At 42.7% G+C, this 24,777-nt stretch overlaps 1 protein-coding gene across 1 annotated transcript in view; it reads left to right on the top strand.

The window, feature by feature from the left end:
- The window catches only part of ZNF804A (zinc finger protein 804A), a 216,470-nt gene that overhangs the window by 133,447 nt on the left and 58,246 nt on the right, over positions 1–24,777 (top strand). The gene's annotated exons all lie outside the window — the stretch shown is intronic.

Genomic DNA, 24,777 nt, shown 5'->3' with positions numbered 1-24,777 from the left:
CTATTTCAATACAATTAACGTAATGCTCATCATAGGAGCCAACTCCTAGGGGCTATGGCCCATTTGGCCCCTCATAATAAAGTATTTGAGGGAGCTTATAAAATTATTCCAGGGCTGTTTTGGGGTTGTTGGGTTTTTTTGACAGCTCACTGTTTACAACTCCTCACCCCAAAAAAGTCTGCATATACTTGCAACTCAGAGTAAAGTATCTGATGAAGTAAATTGTAGTCTGCAGATGTCATACAGTGATTCATGTATCTTGCGTCTTTGAGGTGCCACGAGTCTCTTTGTTGTTCTTGCATATATCACAAACTGTTCGGTTTACTAAAATCACAGTGTTAAAGAAGGGAGTGGAGTTTTATTTGAAACCATCCCTCTTACCCTGAATGTCTCTCTTCATTTACAAAGCAAATACTTGTGTTTGGGGTGACGCTTTCCTTCCCACAATTTGACTGATTTCTGCTGGGATGTTTGCATATCTTATCACTACTAGATAAGCATGTTTAAAGAGGGAAAGGACTGAGCATTTGACAAGGAAACATATGAAATGAAAATCCATTCCATTCTAAGAGCATTGTTCTGATAAGAGCACCATGGCAAAATGATTTCATCTTGAAAGGCTTCTGAAACAAGTGCTGCAGTAGGTTTTGGGTTTGGTTTTAAATTGAGTCTCACCTGCTTCTCATTCATCCAGTGTCCCGTGTTCCTCTTACAGAAAACATGTTTTCATTAAGCCAGGACATTGTCAATGACAGCTAATCAGGAGCCTGAGGACTGAGCCCTTTGGGGACTCCCAATATTTTTGGGGTGGGAGCCAGGGCCCCCCAATGTTTGAAAGCATGGAGGTGAAGTATGGAGCCGAGCATGGCATGGCTCCAGTGGCCAGCTCCTTCTCCTCCTCCTCCTGCCACAGATGGGAAGGAGGGTTGAAGCTGCTTCCCACAAGGTGAAGGAGGAGCTGCCAGCCATTGATACCATGTGGCTGCCAGGTTTGACTCCGCCCCTGGCTCCTCCCAATGTCCTGATGTCTTGTGCGTGACCTCTGGTGGGAGAGCATTCCACAGGGTGGGTGCTACCACGGAGAAGGCCCTCTGCCTGGTTCCCTGTAACTTGGCTTCTTGTAGCGAGGGAACCGCCAGAAGGCCCTCAGCGCTGGATCTCAGCAGGGCCGGCTCTAGGGGTAGTCTGGGTGGCGCGGGGCGCCAGGGCGCCGCCTCGGCAGGGGGCGCCGCACGTCGCCCTGTGCCCGCCCACCAGCCACGGCAAGAAACGGGGCGGAGCGGGGGCGCTGGAGCGATCTCCGCACCACGGCACCAGGGCACCCGGCATGCTTGAGACGGCCCTGGATCTCAGTGTCCAGGCTGAACGGTGGGGGTGGAGATGCTCCTTCAGGTATACAGGACTGAGGCCATTTAGGGCTTAAAGGTCAACACCAACACTTTGAATTGTGCTCGGAAACATACTGGGAGCCAGTGTAGATCTCCCTGTGTTGCAAGTTATAGGACTCTCTACTGAACTTCTGGTAATTAATAATGAGAAGAAGTATCCTTACTTCCTCTTCCTTACTTTATCTTCTCACAAGGGGCCATTGCATCCATGTGAAAGAGGTCACCAGCCTCATGTAGGCATTTAGGGACGTGGAAAACTCTCCCCATACCTTACCATGTTGCAAATGGTGATAACTGTAGGAATCCTTCTGGAGAGGAGAGGAGAGAGAGAAATCTAAGGCCTGTAATTGATGATTCTGATTCTGGGAAGAGGAAAAGATATTTTGGGTTGGGAAATTAATGCCAACTCTGTTAGGTTTCCAGAAAGAGTGAGCTTATTTTCATCTCTGTGGCCAGGAACCTTCCAAGCCATTTACGAAATGAAATAGCTGAAGAGGAAAGTGAACACAAACATGTGGTGAATAGCAAGGGGAGTGGCTCGGGTGGCTCGATGTTAAAAGGAAACCAGGGTCATGTTTCCTTAATAGCCAAGCAGCAGAAGGAGACATTTTGGCAATCACCACTTTTCCAGCCCTACATGGGTGGGTGGGAAACACCTGTTTATTGCCAGTGATTCCAAATAATCTCATCTCAAAATCCAGTCATATATCTTATGAGAGCTCATGGTATTTATTCATCATCATCATCATCATCATCATCATCATCATCGTTGTATGGTTTTGTTTGTTTTGCATCCTGTGCTGCTGTTTGTACAGATGAAGGGTGAGCTGTACAAATATTTATTTAAAATTGTTAAATGAATAAAGTAAGGCATCTTCCTATATGGACATATTTTACTCCCAAATCCACTGGCATTATGACTACATATTGACATATGAAATATAAAAGATTCAGTCGGTCGTGTTAACTTGGCCTTTGAAGGAACAGTAGTACTGTATATACATTTGACTAATAATATTAACAGCAGCAGCAATCTCACTAAACAAAGCTCTGCGGGTGGTTTATTGCATCTACTTCTTTATTTGCCCCAACTGTCAAAATCAAAGTTTTGAAAACGCCAGTATATTTTTTAATTAACCCAGGGAACTAGAGGTTTTGCTATTTTGAAATGCCTTGTGTACGACAGAATGTTAGTGATCATTAACTCTAATATGAAATCTGCCTAGCATCACCATTGTTTCCTCTGAACTCAAGTAGTTGAGTGTCGATAGACTGTAGCCAAAAAGGCTGAGAAACAGGATGGGGTCTGTGTGTGACAGCAGGCTTGGGTGAAATCCTAGAAAGGAAGAAGTACAAACCATTCATAAACGACTGTGCAAACCTCACAACTAAATATAATGCCATTTTTGTTCTAATACACTTAGAAATAAGTCTCATTGGTTCCTTCATCTCTTAAATCAATGGGACTTAATGACCAAATGCTTTTTAAAAATCATAGATGAACATTTACAATCCACAAACCACGTAGACCAAAATGTTTAGTATTTTTTACACTGAGTTGGTTCCATTGACTAAACGGAGCCAAATCCAAGTATTTAACTTAAATAAAAATGTCATTAGGGTGTGCATTTGCAACCACCATATGGCATTGTTGAAACCATTTCATTCAGCAACCAGAATTAAGGGGAACCCTCAATTCACTGTGTGTGCTTTCTCCTTTTAAAAGTTTTGCTAGTGACAGTTTGCATTAGGCTACTTAAAATGCATCTTTTCTTTTTTTGCGTGCAACTATCTGAATACTAATCCCAATTATTTTGGTGGGTTTAAGCATAGTTAGCTCACTACTATAAAGTTAAGTGTCCAGGAACCTTTCTCACTCTATAAATGAAATTTCTTCCATTGTTAATTTGAAAGCCTTATAAAAGCAGAGTGACTTCTAACAGTCACATGGAGATCCTGCTTGGCCACCTATCATTATAAAATCATGCAAATCATCATCATCATCATCATCATCATCATCATCATCATCATCGTCATCTTACCTCAATTACCAAGTGAATAATTTGTGTATAAATGGGGAAACGGAAGAAAAAAACACTTCTGTGAGTACAAGCAGAAGAATCAGAGAGGGGAAAGGTGGTTGTGGGGAATAAGCATCATTAAACACTGCATCATATAATAGCATCATTGACCCAAGCATATCCTTAGGAGACTGAGTGATACCTGGCAATCACTGCTATTAAGCTAAGGCAGCAAGCATAATCAGTCATTCCTCCAGGGGGAAATCCACAAGATCAGGATTTGGCAGAGTGAGGCAGGTGACCAATGCTGGGGGTGGAAGTGACCCCCCTAGCATTGGGGTGACCCAGTCATTCCTCTGGGGTCTTCTAAGCCGGCTTCCTGCTCTTAGGTATGACACGATGGTGTCTCATCATTGCTGTTGAAGTAATATCCAATTGCCTACCTTGTTAGATTTATACTTAGAATGTGGGCAGGGGAGAGACTTGTCCTTCTGACACCAACCCTGCACACAATGTCCATCATCAGATTTTTTGCTTTATGTTTTCTCACCTCTATGCATTTCTCAATTACTTTTCACCCCCAAAACCCAGTGTTACAATGGCCCAAACATTTGAGAAGTGTGAAAGCTGGTGTATAATTGTGCTCCAATCTACATATTGGTCCTGGAGGTATGGATCACATCGGCTCTTACCAGAATTCATAAAGGTCGAAGTCTGCAAGCTTCCCTCATTATCCTTCTTATGATAATTGGTTTGAGAAGGTTTAGAGTGCGAGCCTATCCACTGAATCTCAGCAATGCAGCTGAGAAGAGGGCTTACTCCCAAGTAAGTGGGTGCTGGGTTGCAGCTTTCCCCTCCTACGCACCTACAGATGCATGCGAACAGTTTTTCCTACTGGGAGCGCATCCACTTAGGCATTCTCTAAAGTAAGGGTGGGGATCCTGTGCTCCTTCAGCTATTAATAATAATTTTATTATTTATACCCTGTCCATCTGGCTGGGTTTCCCAAGCCACTCTGGGTGGCTTCCAGGAAATATGAAAACATTATAAGTCATCAAACGTAAAAAAAAAAAAAAACTTCCCGAAACAGGATGGCTTGTTGTTGGGTTCCATACTACTGTGGTGGAACCTCTTCTTCCTACCTGCTGGTAGGAAATGGCCCTCAAAGCTACCTGCTGGTAGGAAATGGCCCTCAAAGCTACTGGGGAAGGGCTGTAGCTCAGAGGTAGAGAATTTGCCTTGCATACAGAAAGTCCCAGGTTCAATCCCTGGAATCTCCAGGTGGGGCTGAGTTTGTTTCCTGCCTGAAAACCTAGAGAACCACTATGAGTTACAGTAGACAATACTGAGGTAGATGGACCAGTCGTCTGATTTAGGAGAAGACGGCTTCCTGTGTTCATGTGTTCCTACTGACATTTATGTTGCAGTGTGAGATGGAGCCATGCTGCAGCAGCTTCTACACTGTGATGGTAACATGAGATGGAGCTCCAAGAGTCGCAATAGTATACCAGACATCTCTCCACTATTACAAGTTTGAAAGAATTCTTATATACTTCTATATTCCTCTTCTGGAGCCTGCAGCACATGCCTTAAAAGGAACATTTGATGTACCAACAGAGATAGTTCGGGGAACATGCAACATCTTTAATAGATTATTAGACAGGCTTCTGATAGCTTTTTAATTACCAAGCAATGGTTACTGCAAATATTGAATGTACTGTAATAATTTCCTGCATGTGACAATGTAGGGGACCTTGTAGGCTTAGGAAATTTCACACAATGGGTTTAGCCGTTTTCAGAACTGATCCAAAAAGAAAAACCAGCTTCTTAGTGTGGAATGGTTCATTTATGAATGTTGTAAAAGTATTCTAGAAATCTGTAAGGCAGCCATTTTAAAAATCAAATGCCTGTTTTGCTTGATTTAGCCTTTTCATTGGATTTGGAAAACCAAGGGATATAGTGTTTTTTGTTTTGTTTTTTAAATAGAGAAAGCATTGTTTGTGTAACTTTTGTTTTAAAAAGAAGTCCTTTAAATGTTATCAATATGTTATTAAATCAGTGCTTTTTTCTTTAAAAAAATGTTTGGGGGTACTCTCATTTTCCTACTCGTATTGAAATACTGCCCCTCAATGAGGCCAAACTAAGATTCACAAAATGTTTAGGGGTATGCGTGCCCCTGCATACCCCCAGAAAAAAAGCACTGCATAAAATGATGCAGGAAAACAACTGTTGAAGAAATAGTATATCATATTTTACAGTTTTACCCATCCCTAAACTCAGATAAGTCTGTATCAATTTGATTGCCTATTTGCATATCCCAATTACTACAGTTGAAATGAATATTTGCATAAGTAGATACAGGCTTGGTCTTCTAAACCATAAGTTTTTATTTCTGAATTTTTACATCCCTATTCAAATATTGATCCGGATGTCGAAATCCATCTGAGGCAAACACACCTTTGCATAGTTGCTATATTTCTTAATAGATGAATAATGGTACAAATACTCTGCTTTAGGGCACAAAAGTTAACTTTTAGAAGATCCAGCCTTCATATTTTATATTTTCTAAAGAGTGACAGGCATGCAAAGAGCTCGGGAATACAACAGAGGGCAATATATGATAACTACTGTTATAGTTCACATATTATTATGTGCTGTACAGCAATCCAGAGTCATCTGCATCATCACAAGACACAAAGGCTGGTGCCCAACACACAGTTTGGCTGCTAGTGGCCAAATGACATTAGAGGGGTCACATGCAGAACTGAAGCCAAAGGGGAATTGAATCAGGCAACACTTGTTACAGGAGAAAAGAGAGGCAAACAGGACATGTGTTTTTAATATGCAGTGACTGGGTCAGGCTGAGGTCTACGATAGACTGTGTGCTCACAAATCTATTCCTATAATGCACTTGTTGGTCCATCTAGCAGCTGCTTTCTAGGGTCTCAGATGGTGTCTTTCTCAACCCTTCTTGAAGATGCAGGGGATTCCATTCGGGATCTTTTGTAGGCAAAGCATGTGTTCTGCCTCTGAGCTATGGCCCTTTCCACATTGCATTCCTTACAAATAATGTAACATGGTGTGGCTCCTATGTTTTGACAATTGACAATTCCTTCAAACTCCCTGCTTTAGGACAAATTAAATACATTGCCTGGTGGGTGGGAATACAAAGAAGCTTATGTTTCTGCACCATATCTATGAAGGGAATGTTTTGGCCAGTGTGGGTACTATCCAACAAGAGAGAGAAAGAGGAAGTGCTCCTCTCTCTCTCTCTCTCTCTCTCTCTCTCTCTCTCTCTCTCTCTCTCTCTCTCTCTCTCTCTCTCTCTCCAGCCCCCCCCCACACACAAATGAGCAACCTTTTCTGACACTGTGAAAATTTGCAAATAGCACCTTCTAGCCTCTATAAGTTACAGTCCAGTTTTTCTATGTCCATCATTTGATAGCACAAACAGATATAGGCTGCAACAGACTGCACTTTGAGCTATCACCTGTGTTGTTGTTGTTGTTGTTGTTGTTGTTGTTGTTGTTGTTGTTGTTGTTGTTGTTGTTTCTTCTATTAAATGCAAACAAACCTGTAAAGGTAAAGGGACCCCTGACAGTTAAGTCCAGTCACGGACGACTCTGGGGTTGCAGCGCTCATCTCTCTTTACTCGCCAAGGGAGCCGGCATTTGTCCGCAGACAGCTTCCGGGTCATGTGGCCAGCATGACTAAGCCGCTTCTGGCGAACCAGAACAGCACACGGAAAAGCCGTTTACCTTCCTGCCGGAGTGGTACCTATTTATCTACTTGCACTTTGGCATGCTTTCGAACTGCTAGGTTGGCAGGAGCAGGGACCGAACAATGGGAGCTCACCCCGTCACAGGGATTCGAACCTCCAACCTTCTAATCGGCAAGCCCTAGGCTCTGTGGTTTAGACCACAGCACCACCCGCATCCCTAAGCAAGCCTGAGATTGCTCTAAAAATCGCAGGTATCCGAGAAAGTTGTTTCACTACATTTCATTTTCTTTCCCCTTTTAAAAAATAGCTATGTTCTACTAGTGACATTAAAGAGTGAGAGATTTCATGCTAATTTTGTTCATCCAGATTAAATATGTTGCTTCTCAAAAAAAAAAATATGCCAACAATTATTTTGATAAATATAACTAAAACAATGTTGAAGTACATTATGTATGTGTAACGCCAACCATTTGCAGTAGCCTACACAATGTTCAGAAAATGCAACATGTTTCCAAGTGGGTGTGTAAAAGATGAAAACCTCAAAAGTTTTCTTTTATTTTCAGTTTCTTTATTTCCTCCCTGCTTAAGTAGGTCATTAAATTTTGGATGCATGTATTAAAGAGTCCAGGAAACATTATTACACTGGAGTCTAGTGCCTGTAAGATGGTGTGCTCTGACATAGCCTTGATAACACTAAGGTGGCAGTTTTGATCCCCATATGGGACAGCTGCATATTCCTGCAGTTCAGGGGGTTGGACTAGATGATCTTCAGGGTTCCTTCCAACTCTACAGTTCTATGATTCTATCTACCTCCACTATCAGAAGCAGTTCACAGGCATCTGTTCAACCCCTGTGAGAATAGGATTCTGGACTAGATGAGCCATTGGCCTGATCCAGATACCTTGTCTTGTGTTCTTATGCTGTGTGAAAGTCAGGGGGGATTTTTCAGTAACCTATTTTGGTTTTTGAAAATAGATAAATAAAAATACAGTCTTTGGAGGGAGAAGGACTGGATGTGTTGAAGGCAATTGGCTAGAGATTTGCTAAATTCACTAAACACTTAGTGCTAAAAATGTCCTAATTCCCAAGGTCTTAAATTAGCGTAGGGATGTTCCTTGGGCTTTTCATATTTGATTGTTAATTCTATGGAATTCAGATACTTGAGGGTCAGAGGCAATTATTCCCCATAGCCATGCAGAAATGGAAAAGAATGAAAAGCTGACATCGTATTTGCTATTGAGCTTTGTTTCTTTTGTTCCCTTTTGGTTTCTGCATGGAAATAAAATGACAGAATCATCTCATGAAAGAAAAGGCTATTAATCTGGAACATCAGCAACATAAAAAGTATACACATTCACCCCAAAACACCAATAATCAATGGGGTATTCTCCTGAACAGTTGTTGTTGTTGTTGTTGTTGTTGTTGTTGTTGTTGTTGTTGTTGTTTTAACCAACCAAATAAAATGCTGAACAAATACAATATGTGAATACGTTCTGTTTCTTGGGACCAAATTGGACATGAAATTGGAAGTTCCACAATCAGATTTCTGCACTTAAAAATAAAATCAATTAGAAGTGCTAATAACAGTTGCCAGAAGAGTTTAGACTGGGGTCATGGTTTTGATCCCCTGCCTGATGTGTGCATCCCTACCTCTACCTTGTGTGTTCTTCCCATGGGCAAACAGCAGCTTGGGACAGAAATTTATTTCTGGGGGAAAGTATGTGGGTGGGAGGGGTGTTAAAATTCTTCTCCTCCAGTGTCACCGCCTAAGTCCACATCCCTTCCACAATGAGCCAATCAGCAGCTTGACAGCAAGTCAAGGATAGAAAAAAAAAATCCTTTGCTTTTGGGGAAAATTAATCGAACAGTGGCAATTAATGGGTTAAGTTTTGAGGATCGTTTGACTGATATAATCAAGAGCTGGGATTTTATGGGCATGCCTAGTCTACAGTTAAGATTTCCTGAATTTAACCATTTTTTTTAATCTAACAGTACCACAACTTTTTATGACATTGGGAATTGTGTGCAATTGAGAGCAGCAATCAGGTGAAAAGGCAACAGATTTGCAATTGGGTGATAGACTGATGGACAGACTGACTGACAGATAGACACACATACCACAACTATGTTAAAATTATATGTCTATTTGAAAAGTAGTGATAAAGTGAAAATCAAAGGGGAACTCCACAATCCACAGTGTGCAAATACCTCTGTCGATTAAATGTGACAATCCTTACTTAGAAGATGTTGGCTTGTCTATAATTCTGTATATTAGTTTGAAATGATTGGCATCCACTTACGCTGCTTCATTGTGAGCTGAGTTTGTGTATTATATTCACAGCTGCAATGTCAAGTAATTTCTTGCTTGTCTGAAATGAGACAATCCACATCAAACACCACGGAAAGAACTTCCATGTCATCTGACACAATGCCTTTCAGCTTGAGAAGTTAGTTCAACTTATCACTGTGTGATAACAAATTATGTACATCCTTCTCCAAATCTATCTTTTCAGCCTACAGACTTTCAAGTTTGAAATCCACCCCCCCCATCCCCAAACCGACTCTCATTGTGAAGTGTGAACCCTTCTTTTCACTTTTGTAATTGATGTTATTAAGCTAGTACTGGGTTTGAAACTTTGTCAAATCTGTCCCAAGTGACTTTTTGTCGTTAGAATTCTCCACTCTTGCATTTAAAATGTGCCTTCTATGCACCACTGCCGCCATCTGGATGCTAACAGAACTAAGTAAATGTTTGTGGTGATCTCTCCCTCTAGTGGCTAATTTCTTTCAGCTCCTTTGATTCAAATGGTAGTAGGCTGTGATTTGCGAAAGAAAATGATCACAAAACCTTTCTTTTCCTCCTTTTGTATGTCAGCTGGCAAGGAAGATGCCTCTGTGTCTCACTGCATATATTTTTTTTTTAAAAAAAAAGATTGTCATTTGCAGTTTTGCAAGGCTGACAGAATGGAAACATCACACTGCAACTATGAAAGAGAGAAATCTTATTCAGGAGCAAAGTTGTAAAGTTATTCTTTAGGTGATAATAATACCAACAGGTGATAATACACTCTCTCTTCATTCTGCTGATTGCTTCAGGAATTTCAATGATAAATGCCTTCTTGTCCCTGGGATAGGAAAGAACAAAGCTTACATTTTTCAGACTTTGTTGAAAAATGAGTCAATGAAAAAAATTAAAGGCACACTCATTCATTTATGCTATTCTTTGCAGTTCATACAGGTGTCCATGTATAAGATTTCACATGATGAGAAGCCTCTGGGTGCCTGTGACAGCTATTGACTGCTACAGCCACCTTCACCCACTTTCAGCCTATTCAGAGCAACCCACCTGCTTTCTCACAACCCTCACATGCTCTTCTTTGTTCTTCTCTGCCACTTCAAGTCCAAGCTTGAGCCCTGTGGTAAAAGATGGAAGGTGAGCAAGTGGTCAATAATGAGAGAGGGTTGGTAGGGGACTTATCCCAGATGACTGACAGAACTGCTAGCCACTACAGTCCCCTAGAGGCTTCTTGCCATGTGTAGCTTTATTTAAAGGCTCCTGCGTGATCTCAGACAGAGATCATTCCTCAATCGTATCCTCTTTGTTGTGTTCCAGTTCAGCTGTGAATTCCTTTCTCTTTCCCTTCCATCCTCCTCCCATCCATCCATCTTGAGTTTATTAAGCAGAGCATGAAAACTAAACTGCTTCCTAAACCCCAAAGCTTATAAATAAGGAAAGCCTATTCTGCTAATCAGTCACATCTCAACTCACACAGTTGTATCTAAAAAAAAAAAAAAAGTTTCCTCCTGTCCCCTCCCCCCACAGGGCTGCAGTAAAAATACTGTTACCACTACCATGTCATCATCATGTGGTATCATTGCCAACAAGTCAACAGTCAACAAGTGGCATTTGGTGAATTTTCCTTTACATATAACAAATGACAAATACAGTGGTACCTCGGGTTACAGACACTTCAGGTTACAGACGCTTCAGGTTACAGACTCCACTAACCCAAAAAATAGTACCTTGGGTTAAGAACTTTGCTTCAGGATGAGAACAGAAGTCGCTTGGCGGTGGCGGCGTAGCAGCAGCAGGAGGAGGACCCATTAGCTAAAGTTTCAGGTTAAGAATGGACCGCCAGAACGAATTAAGTTCTTAACCCGAGGTACCACTGTATTCTATCATGTGACTGGAACGTCCATTCATTCTTGTGGCAATCAGTACCAAAGAAGAGGCTCATCTAGTCCAGCATTGTCATTGGCCCTGTGTGCGAAGCAGGATGGTGCATGAGTGCCAGGATATAGAGCAGGCATCCCCAAACTGCGGCCCTCCAGATGTTTTGGCCTACAACTCCCATGATCCCTAGCTAGCTAACAGGACCAGTGGTCAGGGATGATGGGAATTGTAGTCCAAAACATCTGGAGGGCTGAAGTTTGGAGATGCCTGATATAGAAGAATAGAACCCTGAGATGAGGGTTGGAGATAGCCCTAGCCTTGGAGGCTAGGGGTTGCCCCTGGGCAGCCAGACATCTCAGAGGGGCAGGCGTGCCTGTCTCTGCTCTGTCTCTGCAGAGTGAGGTTCCCATTGTATCAGAGGAGCTGCCCAATCAGTGGAGCAGAGGGAGAATCAGAGGGTTGGACTACAGTCCTGTCGCCAAGGATGGGCCGCCATCAAGTGCAAGGAGCTCCATCTCTCTCTCTCTCTCTCTCTCTCTCTCTCTCTCTCTCTCTCTCTCTCTCTCTCTCTCTCCCCACCCTGCCCATCACTTGTAGGCTCAGTTTTCTGACTTGGGGAGTGAACTGCATGAATGACAGGCTCTGCTCTGCTCTTTTAACAATAGAGGAGGAGGGGCACAGTGGAAACGAAGTGCCTATGGGAAGTCCACAAGCAGAGCGTGAACATGTGAGTTCCCCAGTAACAGGTTCGTAGACACACATTGCCTCTGGCACTGGAGGTAATAGAGCCATCATTACTAGTAGCAAGGTGAGGGAAAATGTGGGCAGGGAAAGGGAGTTCAACGGCAGGCACTGATATGTGGTTGCCAGCAGGGCCATCTCTAGGCCCGGGCTGGGTGGCGCAAGGGGCCAGGGCGCCTGGCCACCAGAGGCACGGAAGGGGCGCCGAACGGCTGGTGTATGGGAGCAGCTGCTGCCGGCGCCCCCCACCCCCATGGCAGCAGTAGCACGTGGCCATTGAGCTTCCTCCATGAAGCAGAATCAGCGAGACTCCTGCCTAGAGTGGCACCACGCGCCTGCTGCCACTCTAGGCAGGAGTCTCACTGATTCTGCTTCATGGAGGAAGCTCAATGGCCGTGCGCCAATGCCGCGTCCTGAAGCGGCCGCTGGAGGGAGGTGCCAAGGAGGGGCCGGTCTAGGGCGGGAGGCCAAGCAGCCCTCTCTGCAGGAGGTGGGCTCTGAGCCCAGGCCAGCCCCCTGCAAGGTGGTGCGCACCGTCCAGGCTCCGCCACCCTCCATCTCCACCCCTCAGCCACGCGCTACTGCTGCTGGGGGGGGGCAGCACCAGAGGATTCTTGCACCACGGCGCTGGATACCCTTAAGACGTTACTGGTTGCCAGTGTGTGTCTAGGCGCACTTCAAGGTGCCCACACCAGTGTTTCAAGACCTAAATGACTTAGGCTCCAAATACCTGCAAGGCTGCCTCCATCTTTATATAACCTCCTGACTGTTAAGATCAGCTCTTGGTAGTTCTACCACCCTCAGAAGTGGTGGGGAGGCAGGAGAGGGCCTTCTCTGTGGCAGCCCCTAAGTTGTCCAGCAAATGATTGAATTCCCTCCTTGGTTCGATGCATATGGTACCTTCACTGTATGTGTTCTGAAGAGGCACCCATTTCCCTTGGCCTTTGACTCACCCTGTTCTCACGACTGTAATTTGTTTTACACCAGTTTTAATACTGCATTTTGAAGTTGCTATGACCTACCCTGGGATCTTATGGGGAGGGGCAAGTAAGTAAAGTGAGTAATATTTGGTTGGCCAGTTGAGGACACATTCAGCAGATGACAAATCATGGTGGGATATAAGCCAGAGATAACTGCTTTGGGAAAATATAAATCTTGAGCCATTGCTAGGCTGCCTATGCCTCATACAAGATTGGCCTCAGACACGAAGAGGATACATAAACAGGAAGCAATTTGAGGCTATTATTTAAACATTCACATTTGAAAATATTCAAAGTGATTAGTTCCCCAGAACGGCAATTTGCAATTAAGGCATTTAAGCGGGCACACAAAAATTGAAGCCCCCTTCCAGATACTGTTCTTGTACAGAGCTTGCTTTTAAAACATGAATTCTTAATACATTAATCAGCAGAAGCAAATGGAATATCTTTACTCGGGTTTTTTTTTAAAAAAAAACTTCAGACTTTTTTTTTTAATAAAAAAAGACTAAGCAAATACATTGTGACTGATAGACATAGCTGCCAAGTTATCCCTTTTTTACAGGGATTTTCCCTTATGCTGAATAGGCTTCCTCGCGAGAAAAGTGAAAATTTGGCAGCTATGCTGATAGATTTTTCAGGCTAAACCACATTTGTGTAAAGAATGCCTTCTCCGCTTTGCAAGATTATTTTTGGATTTATTTATTCATTTTGGATTGGGAATGGGGTGTTGTTTGTTTATATTGAGCAAACAGGCATAAATAGATATGCAGATGAAATCCCCACCTGCACTATATATTTGAGTAGCATTGTGCCATTTTAAACTGTCATGGCTTCCTGCAAAGAATTCTGGGAGGTGTGGTTAGTTAATGGTGCTGAATGCTGTTAGGAGACCCCTATTCCCTGCAGAAAGCTACAATTCTCAGAGTGGTTAAATCACCAATCCATCTTCCCAAGGCACTCTGGGAATTGTAGCTCTCTGAGAGGAATAAGGCACCAACAACCCCACCTCAAAAATTCACCTTGGGCAACATTATGTAGCTATAAATGTGCCACTTTGTTGCTCTGACTGGAGATATTTAGATGAGAGATAACTCTACTCTAGGGTTGACCCTTTTGTGAGTTTCCGAGAGGTAATGAACCTTTACCTATAAGGCAGGCATACCTCTCAGTAGTGACTTGAGCAAATTCTTTAGAAGTAAATTAAAATCGACCAAGAAGAATATGCCATTTACCTCTCTGGACAAATGGTGTGGAAGAAACTGCTCAATGTGGCTGTTTTCTTAAATTTGATTTGGATACATAAGCTTTTATTGATGGACACACACTAATTGGAATTGTTTTCCCCCCATAATGATTTTCTCTCCCCCCCCCCCGCGTGCGCCTTTATATATTTAAACCACACTACAAAGCAGTATTGCCTTTGTTGCTTATTTATCTTGTACACTAGATAGGGGCTTGCTCAAATTGTAAACATCTTATTCTTTCAGTATAGTGAAATGACAGTAAGCTGTTTGTAGAATGGGGCCTGATATGTTTGAAACCTTTCAGAGACACTGATCAATGCTATAGTCTTAATTACTATGCTTTGCTATTGAACTGAAATATGCTGGTCTAAATGGAGTGCAATTACTTCAAAGTGCTGCAGCTAGATTACTTATTCAGATGAAATGCAGCCTTTACCGATGATCTGAGCTTTCCATTCATACCTTGGATACTTGTAATATTTTGCATTGCTTTCAGATGCTAATGAGTGTCTCACAACCCCCTCCGTCATATCTCTCTGTGACATTCCTCAATCCATACGTTGGCCATCAAGGAAAAGAAATGAGGAGCTCACAAAGAACTCATAAGCCACTTACCCTCAGCAACTAAGACAAGTTATCAGGAGTCAACATGGATCACTGGTCCCAAACTGTATGGGAAGCCACCCTGTTAGAGAAGCTAACCAACAAAGTGAAATTAGCACGGGGACAAACAAAGGAGGATGCCTTCACCCCAGTGTGGCTCCCCTTCATTACATACAGAGGCCAACAAGACAATGACCTATCCCCGCCCCCAACGGCATACATATCAGGATGGCTAGTTTGACCAACAACAGCCCTTCCTGCACACATACAAACAAAGCACACTGCAACCAACCAATGACAACAACCATGCCCTTGGCCCTTTAGTCTCTCACTCCACTAGCAAAAATATGACACCTACTTACATGACACTAGCACAAAATTGCACTCACACAATATTCAAAAGAATGAATGTTTAATACCTTCCCCTTTCAGGGCTGTCTTAAGCATATGCAGCGCCGGGGATCCGCCCAGTGCCGCCCCCCACAGGTTGATGATAATAATAATAATAATAATAATAATAATAATAATAATAATAATAATATATTATTTATACCCCGCCCATCTGGCTGGGTTTCCCCAACTACTCTGGGCGGCTTCCAACAGAAGAATAAAATAAATGATTAAAGATTAAAAGCCTCTCTAAACAGGGCTGCCTTCAGATGTCTTCAAAAATCTGGTAGCTGTTTTTCTCTTTGACATCTGATGGGAAGGTGTTCCACAGGACGGGCGCCACTACCGAGAAGGCCCTCTGCCTGTTCCCTGGTTCCCTGCCAAATCCCAGGCATGCAGGAGGGGAGACAGCCAGCCACCTCAGCATCTCGCTGGCTCGGTCACCTCTGAACGCGTGGCACAGAGCCGCCCGCAACAGAAGAGCCCACCGCAGCACTCTTACCAAAGGGCTGGCTCTTCCCCAGACTCAACTCTTGGGCCCTGGACTCTTGGGCCCTGGCAAGAAATTGTCCCGCACCCCTAGCGCCTATGGGTAAGACGGCCCTGCCCCGTTTCCCCTTTTGCTTCCACTCTCTCCCCAACCCTATACTGCCTATAACAGTAATGTCTCACATTGAATGTAACAAGCCTGTATGAAGGACTATTCAGATTGAAAACAGGGACACCGTATGTACTTTTGTTACCCAAGAAAGCAACAACAACAACTTCTTTACTCTCGACCCCAGGATTGGCATTTGAGTAAACAACTGTTTTCTTCCCTAAACTGCAGGAAGATAGGAACATAGAACAGTGGCTCTTCTAGTTCAGTATTGTCTACTCAATATTGTCAACATAAAATCATAGAATTGGAAGAGGCCACAAGGGCCATCCAGTCCAACCCCCTGCCAAGCAGGAAACACCATCAAAGCATTCTTGACATATGGCTGTCAAGCCTCCACTTAAAGATCTCCAAGGAAGGAGACTCCACCACACTTCTTGGCAGCAAATTCCACTGTTGAACAGCTCTTACTGTCAGGAAGTTCTTCCTAATGTTTAGGTGGAATCTTCTTTCTTGTGGCTTGAATCCATTGCTCCGTGTCCGCTTCTCTGGAGCAGCAGAAAACAACCTTTCTCCCTCCTCTATATGACATCCTTTTATGCATTTGAACATGGCTATCATATCACCCCTTAACCTTCTCTTCTCCAGGCTAAACATACCCAGCTCCCTAAGCCGTTCCTCATAAGGCATAGTTTCCAGGCCTTTGACCATTTTGGTTGCCCTCCTCTGGACACGTTCCAGCTTGTCAGTATCCTTCTTGAACTGTGGTGCCCAGAACTGGACACTGTACTCCAGGTGAGGTCTGACCAGAGCAGAATACAGTGGTACTATTACTTCCCTTGATCTAGACGCTATACTCCTATTGATGCAGCCCAGAATTGCATTGGCTTAATCCTTGCTACGTAATAGTTCTCCTGTTGCAGAGTTGGGGAGCCTGTTACAAGACACAGAAAGCTTTGTATTGGATGCTGCATAGGATCGTTTCTATCATTAACAGAATTGTGTGCACTGGGGGGAAGGGAAGCAGCCACCATATTAGTATGAAAATATGAGCTTTGGGTGCTTCATACAGCTTTAGAGTTTCAAATGGAAAAAGGCAGGGGGAGGAATACTGAATAATTATAAACAACAAGAAGGAACAAGAAATGACTTTTAAAATGTCTCTAACCATATTGCTACTCTTCCAGCATAACAATAGGATGCTGGAAAAATAAGATTGCAGGACACAAACTTCAGGTGTCAACTTGTCAACATGTTACATTTAAAGTAGTTATTAAAATCATTATGCCATCAAGTCTCAAAGTTTAGAGACTCCAAAGATAGCAACCTGCTTTAATTGCTCACCACTTTTCAGAGAGTGGGGAGGTGGAAAGGGGAAGAGAGGGAGGGAGGGATGGAGGGGAAAAAACCTGTCAATGCGCAACTTATTCTCAGAGGTTTCCCCCACCCACATCAAAAGGCAATGCACACATGCCATAGATTAATCAATAAATAAAACCCCAGTAGCAAGAGCGGTTGACTAAAATAAATATAATTTGTACAATCAAATCATAGGCTTTGAATACTGAATAACTAACTGGAGAGATACCTGCCTACCCATTTGCCCATTTTGGAACGTAAATTACTGTATGCCTCCAGATAGGAATTTTTGAGAGTTTCCAGAAACACAAAGAAAAACAAAACAAAATGCACGTTGACATGGCTCTGCAGTTCCAATAATGACATTTATATTGTGTTTATCTGGGGAAATTAAGGTAAATGAATATAAACGAGTGCAGTCTAAAACATGTGAAGTGTGCAATGCTAGTATTCCTCATCGCCCGACTGGTATGCTAGCTATGTGTAAGATTAAAAACTAGTCTATGGGGATTGGATTGTAAACTGTTTGAAGGCCAGTGCTTACATCATTATTTAACTGTTCACTGAGAGGCAGATATTCAAACTGGACCTCAGTCATGTAACGGGGGCAAGCTCACGTGAGAGCTTGTCAGCTGTTGAGTGTGCGGGTTAAATCCTGCTCTTGTGGCTCCAGGCACCTGCTCCATGCAGCTGTTTGCCTGATTCCTAAAACTGGATCAAGATTGATCCAAGAGTGCCTGCCTGGGTAGAGCATTCCACCATCAGATATGTGGCTATAGGGGGGACATTTCATTATCCTCCCTCTCCCTGTAGACCCAACTTCACAAGTCTGAAAGGGAAATTATTTTTGTATGATAGCATTGAGCAATGAATGGGGAGGGTGAGTCTCAGGGGAGTACACATATTCCTAAAGCAAGCAAAATCTCTAGCTCCTCAGACCATGAAGGCAATGCACTGGCTCAACACCTAGAGGCAGACTGCTCCTGAATACCAGTTGCTAGAAACCACAAGAGGGATGGAAGCTCTTGTGCTCATGTCCTGCTTGTGGGTCTACCCCACAGCCTTCTGGTTCACCACTGTGAGAACAGGATGCTGAACTGGGTTGGGCCGAGGCCTGATCCAGCAGGCTCTTCTTACATACTCATAATTCATAATTTTATTACGGTCAAAGACCAGCTCGAAAAGCACAGCTGGGACAGCTTTCACATGAATTATACTCTTCTTATGCTACTTTAGCTGCATTGCAACAGTTGGGGAAGTGGATGGCGTTTGGCAGGCCACATGGAGTGTGTCTGAAGTTTGTGCACCGTTCCCGTGGTCTGTCCCTGTTCCCCCCCCCCCCATTTCTCTGTCTCTCCAGCAGTCAGACAACATTTAATGCAATAATGAGCATACTTAGTCTCCATGAACCTCTTTATTTACTGCCCCCTCCATTTTTGCCAGGAAAGGGTTTTAGTGATGTGATATAGAAGTGACAGGATGATACTTTTAGTTTCAGCTTCCTTTTTCAAAATAAAAATAATTAAATTAATCCTATGGATCAAAGCTTTGCAAAGTTTTAGTTTCAGCTTCCTATGATAAGTACAATTAAACAAACATGTTTAAGATTTATTTTAATATGATGTTATTGAGATGCCTCTTCTGAAAACCATTCAGGTGGATTGCTTTCTTTTAGTTCTCTGTGTGTACATGAGTGCACCTTTCCACCAGTACACACCAAGTCAATTGCTTTAATTTATTATTATTAATTATTATCATTATTAATAATAATAACAGAATACTGACTATGCAACTTGAAAACATGAACGTTATAAAGATATAGTCAGTCAATGATACACATTAACCAAATGTCTCCTCTGGGGTTCTAAAGGATTCCTGTAAGAAAGCTGATAACTCAGCTGACTGTCCACTTAAAATTCACAATGAGACCATTCAGAAAAAAGATGTAGAGAGCACCTCCATTATTAAAGTCTTGCTATGTGTGTTTGTTATTGTCAGCAGCTCCTCTTGGTAGGCTGCTGGTTCCACAGAGGAACAACATTAAGACAAAAATCTGTAGGGAAGTGATGAATTGCTACACGGATGGAAACAATTTAGTACTCATTGATAGTCCATAAAGAGACTGGGTGAACTCACTAAAGTGATTCTGTATCTTAGACTCAAACTCTGCTTTGCAATGCCCATCTTGTGAATGTGAAAGCCATTCAGCTAAGAAAATAGAGGGCTTAATGAGGCAGAATATAATGACGTGAAAGGATACAGGGCACTCAACTCCACCCCAAATCAGAACGGAAAATTCCAAGTACAGTGATACCTTGGTTTACAACCATGATCTGTTCTGGAGGTCCGGCTGCAAACCAAAACAGGTTGTAACCCAAGGCGCGCTTTTGCCAATGGGGCCTCCAAAAAAAAAAAAGGGTTGTAATACAAAAAAAGGGTTGTAATCCTAAAATAGGGATACACACTTGTGGGTTTGACGTGGTTGTAATCCAACACGGTTGTAATCCATTGAACTCAATGGTTGGTGCCTGGTTGAATTTGTAAATTCTTGGACAGAATTGGGTGGGTATCAAAAAGACTATCCTGGACTGGCTCTTAAATTTGCTTCCTTTTTGAACTCTGGTGACTTGACAGGATGCCTCCTATTGTACAGACTGCACCCCTTAAAGCTACATTGTGGCTTGGCAATGAATAATTTAATGAATCTACCTGAAGATATGTTGTCGGCTAGTGAGCTGGCCATGCATAATATTAAGCTTACAACATACTGGCAGTGGGACATAACCTTCAGTTTGACATCACTCTGTATTTACATCAGCTGAGGGTATCTTGGTCCCTAAGTTTGCACCTATTAGAGCAACCACCTCTAGCTCATAAATGTGTTGCCCTCCCACATTCTAGAGGGATTGTACTGGTACACCCTTGAATAATAGGTAGGAACACCTTCTGCACATTGATTTAAGAGGACAAGTGGACAAATAATACTTGCATGGATTTAAGATCTCTTTAGGCACTCTTTAAGAATTTCAATGAACCCAAGGTGGAGGAATAAGTGTGCTAGCTCCACCCCTCATCGCCGGTTCAATCGCCTTCCATGTGTTGGAGGACCATCTTCTGAAGCAGGCAGCTTCATGGTGATCTATGTGTACAGAAGACTGCTTGCTTCAGACCCTCCACCCTCCATCACCCTCCAACTTGTAGGGGGTGATGAGGAAATATGAGGAGGAGCTAGCTCTTCTTGCATCTTTCCTGAACAAGGCTAGGAAATGCCTAAAGAGGGATTTAGAAGAATATATTTTACCTTAAGAAAAGACTGTTTTATTTCAGTCCTTAAAAAAAAATTATAAAAATCACTTTTTTTGATAAGTTGCTTTTCAGGTCTTACAATACGGCCACAGACAGTTTTGTGGGAAATGATTTTTAGCTTCTAACAGCTACTTAGATGCACATTAAAACAATTTACATCTCCTTGCCCTAATACCTTCCTGTCTCTAATTTTAATTTAGTGTGTACGCTCTTTCACAGCCTGTGCATTAACTGCACTGTGTAAGAATAATTATTGCACCCCGCCTTGTCCTCTTTCTGTTTGTGTGTGTCCTTAGGGGGTGGGTTATGGCGGCAGTTATGGTGCCATAAACAAATTGATTAGAACCAGAAATGAAATTGCCAGGGGAGGAAAGTGTTTTGCTTATTTGAAAAGGCAGAATGTGCCTGCTTGCAAATATTTAACCAATTTGGGAGAGAAAATGTTGCAGGAAAGCTTCCTGAAAGGTAAATGAATCTCTATTTTAGTGCACCATTCTCATTACCTTTAAGATTGAACAAGAAAGGTCAGCAATGAAAGACTCATATTTGGTAAATTTTGTACTACAAGGTGCCATTTATAGTAAAAATAAACGGGTTCTCCAATCATGGAGAGCACGAGTTGCGCAAGGGTTAACAAGACATCCCCTGGGGTTGTTGGGCAGATTAGTCTAGAGGGTCTGGTGATTGGGGCATTCTTGTTGCTGGGGTAGAAAGTATGTTGCAAGTTTTGATTGACAGCTTTAGCCAATAAAAACCCGTGTGCAGCTTATGGTTTCACTTTTGCCAAGTGCAAGGGATCTCCCGCCCGCCCACCTCTTTTTTAAGTGTCTTTTGCTATTGACATTACTATGCCTGTCATGGGGTCGTCTGCTTTGGGGCAGGGGCCCGGTAAGGAATTTTGTCCATTTGGCTGATTGGCTGTGGCCATTTGGTTTTTGCTTACTGCGTAGCAAATTGTCACAACTTGTAAGGTCGGCAGTTAGGCATTGGTTTAAAAATTGGTTGGTGGAGGGGTATGGAAAGGCTGGGCCTACCCCTCAAAAATTGCTGCTGCTTATAGAGCTATTCCGTTAAAGGAATCCTGGGGTTCGACGGGCTCTCGTCTGTACCCTTGCAAGGGTACATGAACCGGAAGCTGTCTGCGGACAAACGCTGGCTCCCTCGGCCTATAGAGCGAGATGAGCACCGCAACCCCAGAGTCGGACACGACTGGACCTGATGGTCAGGGGCCCCTTTACCTTTACCTTATACCACCTTTATCTTCCAAGGAGCTCAAGGCAGTACACATGGTTCTCCTCCCCCTCCCCATTTGATCCTCACAACAACCCTGTGAGGTAGGAAAGGCTAAGAGTTTTTAAAATTGCTAACCCTAGGGTAAGTGCAGTAATATTTGGCTGATCTATGATTTAACATGTGGAGGGCTATTTTTCTAGAAAACGTGGTGCCGGAACTCGCCATGAATGCCTCCCTTGTTCTCTTATAATGAAAATAGTGCCCACCTTGACTGCATCTAGCACAATATTTAGGCAGGTGTTTAGGTTTCTACGCTATGGGGTGGAGGAGAGATTTCTAAGGAATCCCAAGGGAAGCTCTAAAAGAGGAAGTTGTTTTCCTGTTTTGTTTTTAAATGTATCTTTCATGCAATTTCTCAAGGTGGCTCCGACAGATCACTACATTGTCATGAATTAATGCTTATTAAATATCAGTAATAATAATGATGATGGTGATGATGCTGGTTCCTGTTTTTGTTTTTTGAAACTGCTTCATGGTTCACTAAAGGAGTGTATTTTTCCTACCAAGTTGTGGACGTGCAGATTAGACACTCTTATAGTGGGGCTGTAGCCTTTTTAGCTACTAAGGGTCCTTTAAGTTGCACCCAGGCAGGGACAGAGACAGCCAATAATGACACCAGGGGGTTGAATCCAGAGAAAGAATTTAATTCTTAAATTTAAGAGACTCTTGGTGGTCAGCTCCACGACAAGAGGAAAGAAACACAAATTTGCAAAGCTTCTTATACATTTCTTGGGCTCCTTTCCGCCTCCTCTGTAAATGTGCGCACGCAAGGGGGTCACAGGTTACAAATCCATATTAGGAAAATCCCTATCCTGTCCTTCTCATAAACACAAAGGGGGTCACAAGTACATATAAGGAAGATCTGTGTCCGGTCCTGTGCATAAACACATGCTGACTCAACAAAGCCTTCAGTAAGACTATGCGTCAAGCATAGCAGCTTCCAACGTCAAGCTCATCCACTGATAAGGCTTTCTCTGTGTTCCAGACAAGGCCAGCTCTTAGCCTTGATAGCAAGCTGTCTCACTGTTACATTACACTTTGGCACACAGACAGGCAAAGAGAACAATATGGGGGTGGGGGGTGGCTAAGCCATACACTCAGAATTATACAGTGCAGGCAATGCAAACTATAGGATCAGATCTAGCTCAATAACACGATTGGCAAACCTCTCCCTTCAGGGTGGTCAACCTGTGGCCCTCCAGTTTTTGCTGGGCCATCGTCCATTCTTGCTGGGACTGATGAGGGCTTGGAGTCTAAAGGAATCAAGCATTGAAAAAGAATTAAGCCAGTGAAGAAGCAAGGTTCTGCAGGGCAGCCAGAAATGTCAGGATTGATTTTCTGTCTGACCTTTAGTTCTTGCTGTTGTTCGTAAGAAGATTTAGTTTGTAACAAATTAAAGACGCCATGGGATAAACTGCTGAGTCAGAGCGCTAACACGAAATGCTCATGGTGAGCATGTTTTTCATATCTGCCATGATGAAAAAAAAGCCAACAGGAATATGATCAGTTAGCAGTCAAGAAAATTCTATTTTAATTAAGGAGCTGCCCATGGAAACAGTGATAATTTTAGACCAAATTAAATCGATTCCTTCTTGCTTTGTGTGAAACTATTCAAAGGGCACTTTGAGATTTCAGATGTATCTTGCAAGATAAATATTGCAACTAAAATCCTAGAACTCCACTGTGGGATGGCTGCCACTCAAGCCTGGCTTGCACTGAAATTGGATTTCAGCCATGTTGTGATCTGCCAATTACGTGGGCTGAACAGTGGTGTGTCAAGCTCAGACCAGCTTCTGTGCATGTCAATTTGCTTGTCAGAGACTTTAAAGAGGAGCACAAACTTTTCAGTGGGGTGTAAGGATCCCACTGAAAAATGAAATCCCCCATTAAATTTGCCAACAAACCCCATTGAAAAGTTTGTGCTCTTCAAATTTTAACGAATGAATATTCACAGCTAGCAAAAGTCACTGGAAAAATTAGAGGGCAAACAAAACAAAAAATAAAAAAGGAGTGGGGGATTTTTGATGATTATATGACAACGAATAAAGCAACCAAATCCTGAAAGCAGACTAGATTTGAACCATGCTGAAACTTAAAAGAAGGAGATATAGAGGTGAAACTTGTGTGTGAAATAAGACAGATGCATTTAAATTACACAGGATATGATTGGAAGACAGTATGTTTTCTTGGTTTTGTAGCTTATTTTTATTTTGTAACCTTTCTTTTCATTTCTTTTTTTCTCTTTTTCTCTTTTTTCTCTTTTCTTTCTTTCTTCCTTTTTCACTTTATTTTTGAAGATGGAATCTTTTCCTTTGTATACAACAACGAAATGTTCCAATGCTTACCTTCCTCCCCCTTTGTATCTATGTCCTTTTTGTAAGGTTTTTAAAAATTGAAATAAATAAAAAACATTTTTTTAAAAAAAAAGAAGAAAGAAAAATGAAATCCCCCTGGCCATTTTCCCTTTCTTCACACTCGGCCATTTTTACACACCAGACACACACAGAGAGAAGGATGTCATATAGAGGAGGGAGAAAGGTTGTTTTCTGCTGCTCCAGAGAAGCGGACAAGGAGCAATGGATTTAAACTACAAGAAAGAAGATTCCACCTAAACATTAGGAAGAACTTCCTGACAGTAAGAGCTGTTCGGCAGTGGAATTTGCTACCAAGGAGTGTGGTGGAGTCTCCTTCTTTGGAGGACTTTAAGCAGAGGCTTGACAGGCATATGTCAAGAATGCTTTGATGGTGTTTCCTGCTTGGCAGGGGGTTGGACTGGATGGCCCTAGTGGTCTCTTCCAACTCTATGATTCTATGATTCTAAGGACACTTTAAGATGCTTCTGTGCATTATAATCCCACACCGCTGGGGAATTGACCACATGGGCATGATTAATTCCATGGAACTTTGGGACCCACCACCCTGGTAAGGTACCAATCAGGTGTGTGTGTGTGTGTGTGTG

This window comes from Zootoca vivipara, chromosome 1 (assembly GCF_963506605.1).
Source record: "Zootoca vivipara chromosome 1, rZooViv1.1, whole genome shotgun sequence".
Taxonomy (NCBI): Eukaryota; Metazoa; Chordata; class Lepidosauria; order Squamata; family Lacertidae; genus Zootoca; species Zootoca vivipara.
The sequence above is the reverse complement of the archived record's forward strand: the minus strand, read 5'-3'. Positions and strand labels throughout refer to the sequence as shown.